This window comes from Brachyhypopomus gauderio, unplaced genomic scaffold, assembly GCF_052324685.1.
Source record: "Brachyhypopomus gauderio isolate BG-103 unplaced genomic scaffold, BGAUD_0.2 sc489, whole genome shotgun sequence".
In the NCBI taxonomy this organism is placed as follows: domain Eukaryota; kingdom Metazoa; phylum Chordata; class Actinopteri; order Gymnotiformes; family Hypopomidae; genus Brachyhypopomus; species Brachyhypopomus gauderio.
The window spans coordinates 2,347-11,858 of record NW_027507310.1 but is presented as its reverse complement, the minus strand read 5'-3'; the positions used below and the strand labels follow the sequence as shown (position 1 = coordinate 11,858).

Sequence of the window (9,512 nt, the reverse complement as noted above, 5' to 3'; positions counted from 1 at the left end):
ATCCAATAATTTCTGTAATTCACCTCATGAGTCATTAGTGGCCATCTACTAAGTGGGAGCAAGCCAAACTGGAGATGCCACAATTTAAATACATCTTAACAGACAGATTGTCAAATAAACTGGGATACTGTCCCTAATATCCCCCATTTCTTTACGATTGGCTTTTCACAAATACCATGTTGTGTTTGTTAAAGAACTATTAAACCTTCAAGAGTGCAAGAAAATGGCTCTTGGGATTTCTAAATTGCTCTTGGGATATCACTCTATATTGCTTGGGGACTGCAAATATATTTGCCGAAAGTGATAAATTACCAATTCTTTTAAAATTGAATGATTTCTTTTAAAAATTATTTTCTGGCTTCCATCTTGAAATCTTGTACTTCTATTTGGGAAGTGTGTTTTTCCTGTTGGTATCTTTGTTGGCATGTGCAAGTCTCGCTTTTAACATTTATCATTCTGCTGAACACCTTTGAATGGGAAAATGAGGGATGTGTAATATGTAATTTCCAAACAATTTTTAGAATGCTATGGCATTCTACAGATTTTTCCTGTTGTGGTTTCACACTGTTCATAGGAAATTTAGCAAAAATTCACTATTTATTTTTGTAAATAAACAAGGCAATGTCAAGTTAACTGACTTCTGAATAACTTTGTAATTGTGCATGCATTCCTTCACAATTTCCATAGTCTGTGCCAATGCCTACCATATACTCACCAGCCACTTTATTAGGTACACCCAAACTGCTCATTAACGCAAATGTCAAATCAGCCAATCACATGGCAGCAGAAGAGAATGGCCAGACTGGTTTGAGCTAATAGAACAGCAATAGTAACTCAAATAACCAGTTGTTACAACCGAGACATGCAGAAGAGCATCTCTGAATGCACACCACATCAAAACTTGAGGTGGATGGGCTACAGCAGCAGAAGACCACACCAGGTGCCTCTCCTGTCAGCTAAGAACAGGAAACAGAGGCTATAATTCTCACAGGCGCACCAAAATTAGACAATAGAAGATTGGAAAAACATTGCCTGGTCTGATGAATCTTGATTTCTGCTGCGACATTTGGATGGTAGGGTCAGAATTTGGCGTCAACAACATGAAAACATGGATCCATCCCATCCTGCCTTGTATCAACGGTTCAGGCTGGTGGTGGTGGTGGTGTGGGGGATATTTTCCTGGAACACTTGGGGTCCATTAGTACCAATTGAGCATCGTGTCAATGCCACAGCCTACCTGAGTATTGTTGCTGACCCTGCCCATCCCTTTATGACCACCACCTATATGTCAAACTTGAAAAGTGAATTCTGACAAGCTATCTCCTTCTTGGGGTATGAGATCAGACCAGTGTTGAGGCGTCCTGATCCTACAGTGCCCTTTGTGTTGGAGGTGGATGCGTCCCAGGTAGGTGTAGGAGCCATAACGTCACAAAGGGGAGCAGGATCCTGCCTACACCTAGTCAGCTACTAGCACAAACTCCTGCCGAATGGAATCATGGTATCGGAGAACGCAAGTTGTTGGCCGTAAAACTGGCACTGGAGGCGTGGAGGCATTGGTTAGAGGGGGCTAATCCTGATGGACCACTGTAATTTAGAAAACATGCATAATGGGGCTGTCATGGTCGTCCTCTCCTTACACCTGTTTCTCATCACATCATTATTTAAACCGTGTGGACCCTCTACTCCCTACAAAGTATTGCCTGCATTGTTGGACAGCATACCAAGCTATTCTTTCATCCTGTTTTCCCTTTATGGTTCGACTCGTTTTGTGCATTTTAGCTCTATTGGATTTGCCCTGCTATACCTTTGCCCGGTTTCTACTGCTACTCTAATCCTGACCTGGACCGTATTGACACTGAGCTTGGATTGTGTATTTCTCCCTGTTCCCCCGAAATTTCCTGGGAGATACTCTCTATCTATTACTAACCATCACCACTTTATAACTAGATAAATATGAATGCACAAATGTTTCTTTTAATTAAATAAATGAATGAAAGTATTTTGGAGCGATTTGGTTGTTAATGGGGGGCTGGATGAAAGCACACATGATAAAAGCTGTTGCTAATTTCTCAAAAATGCTGCCTGCACAAACTCAGGTTTCTCAAGAAGTGTAAAATGTGGCAATCACTATTGATAATGCAGATAAAGACATTCCCCTGGGGGTTTCTTACCATGTTTTTCTTAAGAAATTGCTTTTGTCTATTTTGCAACCCTTTCTGCATTTCTGCATGTTGAATTTCTAACTGACATTCTATCTGACATTTTGTTTACTATTTTGGTGAAATTGACTGTGGAATCACAATCAGCTTGGAGCAATTTGAGGTTTTTTTTACTACCATAAACATAGTATTGTTAACCATGTAAATCCTGTAAAGCTGCTTTGTGACAACATGTGTTGTGAAAAGCGCTATATAAATAAATTTGACTTTGACTTTGACTACCACATACACACAGGACAAAACAAAACAGCTATGACATTTTAACAGAAACATGTGCTTCAGATACAATTCATTTAGAATAGACCAAATGTCCATACATGTGATTTGACCAACACCACCTTGTTTTCAGTATAAAACTCAACCACTTATCTCTCTGTAGTTTGTTTTCAATGTTAAACTTCACATTTCTCTCTGGGTTCTTTTCAGTAAGAAATTGCATCACAGTTCTGTCTGAAAGTTTTAAAGTGTAAAATTCCAAAGATCTCTATGAAGGCTGTTGTCATTGTAAAACTCTCAGGTCACCTCAAGCTCAAAGTATATGCCAAACTGATATTCTGTCTTGGGCATTGGCGTCACATTGACACTATTGTGCCACATTCTGTGTTGTGGAGGTCTTGGGCGTCGCTGCTGTCTTGCAGCTGAAATCCACAAAACCATCTCAGGGTCCCAGAGTACGAGCCACACCGGCCGAGTGTGACTTCTGCATCAAACAGCATAACAGTGTTGTAGCCTACTGTTGTACTGATGTTGCACAGCAAGCTGGAAGTCTCAGTTGCAAACTGCCTGGGATATCATCGGTACTCCACAGAGGAAATGCAGCTTATGGAGAGAGAGGTCACAACAAGGACACCTCTCACCCCGTCCATGGACTTTATTCTTTTACAGGAAGCACTACTTGAGCTTCACTCTAGAAGACAATATCAGCTTCTTACCCTCTGCTCTCAATCTGATGATCTACAATATCATTAACCAGTTCCATCAACCAATCTCTGTACTGCTTTTAATTAATGTATTTAAGTATAGCTAAATATAGATTAAGATAATTCTGAAAAGTCTGCACAGTTGTTGCTCTATAGGTAGGTGGAGCAAAAGCAGCATATAAATTGACATGTCTAAGTAAATACTGAAAACTGAATAATCTCACATAAGATCCAGGAGACGGGTAATCATTTTGTCCTATGCATGATTTTCATATTTATGCATTTTTTTGCTTTACTTTTGAGAAAAATATTAAATATTTCCAAACTTTCTTCTGTATTGTTCTGCCACTGCCACAGCTAAAAATAAGTAAAGAAATAAATGCTTTTTGTGCTTCATATTTAATAGAACTGTACCATCAGGTTACATCAGCTTTTTAAAAGATACAAAAACAATCTAAAGATTTTTTTTTTTGTTAGGAGAAAACTAATTCCCATCTAGCCAGCGCATTCTATCTGTGTGGGAGGAAGAGTTTATATTCTCCTCCTCTTTGTAGTGCAACACCAACAGTTCACAGACTGGTCACATACATATGAACAATCGGGCCGATAGCGGTTTGTGGTTTGAGTAACAGCTCTAAAACAAGATGAAGTGGATTTATCATGCAGAAAGTGTGCATTAACCCTCGCCCCCTCATATCTAATTGTATGGATTGTATGGTAGGGAGACCTAGCTCAACTTGGCACAATAGCCATATATATATATATATATATATATATATATATATATATATATATTTATATATATGCTCAAAAAAATAAAGGGAACACTCAAATAACACATCCTAGATCTGAATGAATGAAATATTCTCATTGAATACTTTGTTCTGTACAAAGTTGAATGTGCTGACAACAAAATCACACAAAAATCATCAATGGAAATCAAATTTATTAACCAATGGAGGCCTGGATTTGGAGCCACACACAAAATTAAAGTGGAAAATCACACTACAGGCTGATCCAACTTTGATGTAATGTCCTTAAAACAAGTCAAAATGAGGCTCAGTATTGTGTGTGGCCTCCACGTGCCTGTATGACCTCCCTACAACGCCTGGGCATGCTCCTGATGAGGTGGCGGATGATCTCCTGAGGGATCTCCTCCCAGACCTGGACTAAAGCATCCGCCAACTCCTGGACAGTCTGTGGTGCAACGTGACATTGGTGGATGGAGCGAGACATGATGTCCCAGATGTGCTCAATCGGACTCAGGTCTGGGGAACGGGCAGGCCAGTCCATAGCTTCAATGCCTTCATCTCGCAGGAACTGCTGACACACTCCAGCTACATGAGGCCTAGCATTGTCCTGCATTAGGAGGGACCCAGGGCCAACCGCACCAGCATATGGTCTCACAATGGGTCTGAGGATCTCATCTCGGTACCTAATGGCAGTCAGGCTACCTCTGGTGAGCACATGGAGGGCTGTGCGGCCCTCCAAAGAAATGCCACCCCACACCATTACTGACCCACTGCCAAACCGGTCATGCTGAAGGATGTTGCAGGCAGCAGATCGCTCTCCACGGCCTCTCCAGACTCTGTCACGTCTGTCACATGTGCTCAGTGTGAACCTGCTTTCATCTGTGAACAGCACAAGGCGCCAGTGGTGAATTTGCCAATCCTGGTGTTCTCTGGCAAATGCCAAGCGTCCTGCACGGTGTTAGGCACAGGTGTTAGGTGAGCACAACCCCCATCTGTGGACGTCGGGCCCTCATACCATCCTCATGGAGTCGGTTTCTAACTGTTTGGGCAGACACATGCACATTTGTGGCCTGCTGGACATCATTTTGCAGGGCTCTGGCAGTGCTCCTCCTGTTCCTTCTTGCACAAAGGCGGAGGTAGCGGTCCTAATTGACATCATAGGTAGACCTCAACTATGAGAGACAAAATGTGAAAAAAAAATTGAGAAAATCATTTTGTCTGACTTTTAAAGAATTTATTTGCAAATAATGGTGGAAAATAAGTATTTGGTCACCTACAAACAAGCAAGATTTCTGGCTGTCACAGACCTGTAACTTCTTCTCATTACCTGTATTAATGGCACCTGTTTGAAGTTGTTAACAGTATAAAAGACACCTGCCCACAACCTCAAACAGTCACACTCCAAACTCCACTATGGTGAAGACGAAAGAGCTGTCGGAGGACACCAGAAACCGAACTGTAGACCTGCACCAGGCTGGGAAGACTGAATCTGCAATAGACTGATCTCAGCCCGTGGGGTCAAAATGATCACAAGAACGGTGAGGAAAAATCCCAGAACCACAAGGGGGGATCTAGTGAATGACCTGCAGAAAGCTGGGACCAATGTTACAAAGGCTACCATCAGCAACACACTACGACGCCAGGGACTCAGATCTTGCAGTGCCAGACGTGTCCCCCTGCTTAAGCCAGTCCATATCCAGGCACGTCTGAAGTTTGCTAGAGAGCATTTGGATGTTCCAGAAGAGTATTGGGAGAATGTCATATGGTCAGATGAAACCAAAGTTGAACTATTTGGTAAAAACACAACTCGTCGTGTTTGGAGGACAGTGAATGCTGAGTTGCATCCAAAGAACACCATACCAACTGTGAAGCATGGGGGTGGCAACATCATGCTTTGGGACTGTTTCTCTGCAAAGGGACCAGGACGACTGGTCTGTGTACATGAAAGAATGAATGGGGCCATGTATTGTGAGATTTTGGGTGCAAACCTCCTTCCATCAGCAAGGGCAATGAAGATGAAACGTGGCTGGGTCTTTCAGCATGACATGATCCCAAGCACACTGCCAGGGCAACAAAGGAGTGGCTTCGTAAGAAACATTTCAAAGTCCTGGAGTGGCCTAGCCAGTCTCCCGATCTCAACCCCATCGAAAACCTTTGGAGGGAGTTAAAAGTCCGTGTTGCCCGCCGACAGCCCCAAAACATCACTGCTCTAGAGGAGATCTGCATAGAGGAATGGGCCAACATACCAGCAACAGTGTGTGCCAACCTTGTGAAGACTTACAGAAAACGTTTGACCTCTGTCATTGCCAACAGAGGATATACAACAAAGTATTGAGATGAACTTTTGTTATTGACCAAATACTTATTTTCCACCATTATTTGCAAATAAATTCTTTAAAAGTCAGACAAAATGATTTTCTCATAGTTGAGGTCTACCTATGATGTCAATTACCGGCCTCTCTCATCTTTTTAAGTGGGAGAACTTGCACAATTGGTGACTGACTAAATACTTATTTTCCCCACTGTATAGGATGAACAGGGCCAAACATCAACAGGTTGACTAAACAAGACTGATAAACCCAACAAACACACAAACCATGAACAGGGGCTAAACAGTAACACGATTGGCTAAATTCAGGAACATAAAGAGTGAAGCTAAACTAACAAACAACATGAACAGAGAGAGAAACTCTATGCGTGATAAACATGAATATATTGAACAGAGTTCAATATGTACAAAAAAGTGTGTACCGCAAAGTGTACCGACATTGACCCGCAAAGGAATACTAGAAAGACAGGGATTAAATAACAAACCAAATGAACCACAGAAACAAAGGACAGCTGAAAATATGCACATAGCCTTGTGACAAAATATATGTGTCTGCCATACCAGATTCTGAAGGATGTGATTCCTGGATATGACATCACTCCTGATGCAGCAATGACTAAAATGATTTATGTACTGAGATTACTGTGACGTTCGGTGCGGCGTGAAGGATGAGACACGGATCCCTCTGTGGCGACAGACGTCACTTTTATTTGAACACACAGATAGCGCATATATCGCACGTAAAACACGTAACAGAACGGCAACGTGTGGACTTTAGACAACGACGAGCACAGGACACTGCGCGAACGCACATTAAGTAGACAAACCACATAAGTCCCACTTGATTACGAGACGAGCCACAGGTGAGACGGATGATCACAAGACATAACCGCACCTACGGAGATCCACAGACGCAGACTAGGAGTCGTAGACGACGTAAACACATGCCCAAAAGGGAGGGGCCGGGGTCCTCAACGTGACAATTACCTTTAGGGCCAACAGAGAAGTGTAAGGTGTGTATTATTTTATTCACTTTTTAAATAAAATTATTTTATTAATTTATTCACTATATTGTCATATGAGGTGAAGGTTTCAGTGTAACGTGAGCACATTAAGAACTGTCACATCAGAACCTGTGGGTTTTTTTTGTTGTTCTTGCCTCTGATGCATTGGTGTTATTACTGTTAATCCTCCACATCACCAGTAGGGACTAACATAGATGAATGATGTGTTGGCACACGGCAAATAAAATAACGCACATGTTGGAGTAGAACTAAATCTAACAAATATGTCCGGTTGTGTTTATCTGATTGTGCAGCATATTGATGCTATCAATGAGTAATTTATATCACAGTTAGACTGTGAAAACATTACATTGCCGACATTGCTAACTCCTCTCCTGTATTCACACCTTGGGGAATATAAGTAAAACAGCTGAGAAATAGCAAATGCTATGTAGCTGGCAATTTTTAATTTCTTATCCTACTCATGGATAACAGCCAAACTCAAATTATTATTTTTGTTAGACTTCTTTGTTCATTGGATTATTACTGCAGTTATGTGTCATCTTGCAGCTGCATCTGGATCATATAAGGATCATGTGGACTGATTTGAGTCTTATGAATCATCACGTTAAGAAGATCAAAATTAGGCAGTGACAGTACCTGTTCATTCATGTTACTGTATATGGCAAAACATTGTTTTATTCTTGTTTGTTGGTGTATTTCAGATAATGCCGCACAGTTTGTATGGAGAGTCGTGTGCTCCAGTTCTAAATGTAAGACACTTTCTGTTCAAAAGGAAATTGTTCAGGACCATAATGGTGCTTATTCTGAAGTCCTTTTTTTCTGCACTGTAGTCCGTATTCAGGAGAAATCCGAACATGAAACAATGGAGCCATGAAGGAGCCACACGCAAACAGCTGTGTCCAAATGTCCTGATGACCTGACACATCCTGAATAAAATCTAAAACACAGGATTACATTTTAAAGTTCTACTCTTTCTTTTAAAATACTGCTAAAACAGCATATTTGAGGTATAAGCAGATCAGTAAATATGTCTTTCCCAATATTATAGTTTCCCCCTTTGGCATCATGGTTTTTTTCTTATTTTGTCTCCACACTCTTGCCCTATTCCCCATCATGTATTGTGATGATGCCAGTAGCTCTGGCCCATCACCAAGACTCTACAGACATTCCTGTGATGGACTAAATGCTGTACTTAACTCTTCATGTGGGATTCTCAGGGGGACTGGCGGCCCAGCCAGCTCCTTCCTTATAGTGGTCGAAGGGCCCTCGGCCTACTGAAGGAGGGGAGGGGGGTTACAGGTCCTGGGATTACCTGAGGACTGAGATGTACACAATGGATGGACATATTAATTATTATTCTTGTCATAGTGCACTAAACGTAAAATGTTAGGTATATATTGTGTTACTGCAGTAATGTAATGTATGTATGTTATGTTTGTGTTTATAGGTAACCCCTGCTAGTAGTAATGGTATGCCCCAGCTTAATTAAGGGGAGGGGCTACTAGTATAAGAGGGCTTCCTCTCAGAGGCTAAGGGGGGGAGAGGTTGGTTGGTTAATGTTGGTTATTGAATATTGGAAGTAATTGTGTTGAGCCCACGAAAGTCAGGGGCTAGACTGGCTGCTGTTTGCCAGTGCTTGCTTAAAGTGCTGCTTATAAGCCTTTAGATAGATAGATAGATAGATAGATAGAGCTTTATTTATCCCTTGGGACGGATCCCTTCAGGAAATTGTATTTTTCCAGTAGCAGCGTTACAGTACCATAATGTTAACAAGGTAGTATTACAATTTAAAAATATCACTAAAACAAGATTAAGCACACAACATAATAATAATAATAACAGTAATAATAATAAACATAAACTAAGAAAAAACGGCAATGTATAAAAGGATAAGAGGATGCAATTGCACATAGCCCATTATGAGGTATTGTGATTTGGATGAACTGATTGATTAAATTGTGTCATCATATTACACATAGCCCAGTTTATAGGTGATCAGCTCAGCTGATTCCCAAACATTCTCAGTCTACCCATTGGCACATCCACCTATTAACTCCTTCTCCCTCGTTCCCAGAGAGGAGTTGTATAGTTTGATGGCCTGAGGGACAAAAGAGTGTTTGAGTCTATTAGTCCTGCACCTGGGGAGTAGTAGTCTGTCACTAAACAGACTCCTCTGTTGTATGATGACCGTGTGCAATGGGTGACTGGTGTTATCCAGGATGTCCAGTAGTTTGTTCAGTGTCCTTTTTTCTGCTACCGTCACC

The 9,512-nt window shown here is 41.4% G+C and overlaps 1 long non-coding RNA gene across 1 annotated transcript; it reads left to right on the top strand.

Moving 5' to 3' along the window:
• Positions 1-7,155: 7,155 nt before the first annotated feature.
• LOC143506580 (uncharacterized) lies at positions 7,156-8,165 on the top strand. Its single transcript, XR_013128395.1, has 3 exons — positions 7,156-7,233; positions 7,950-7,997; positions 8,079-8,165. It is a non-coding gene; the product is annotated as an uncharacterized LOC143506580 (long non-coding RNA).
• Positions 8,166-9,512: the final 1,347 nt, after the last annotated feature.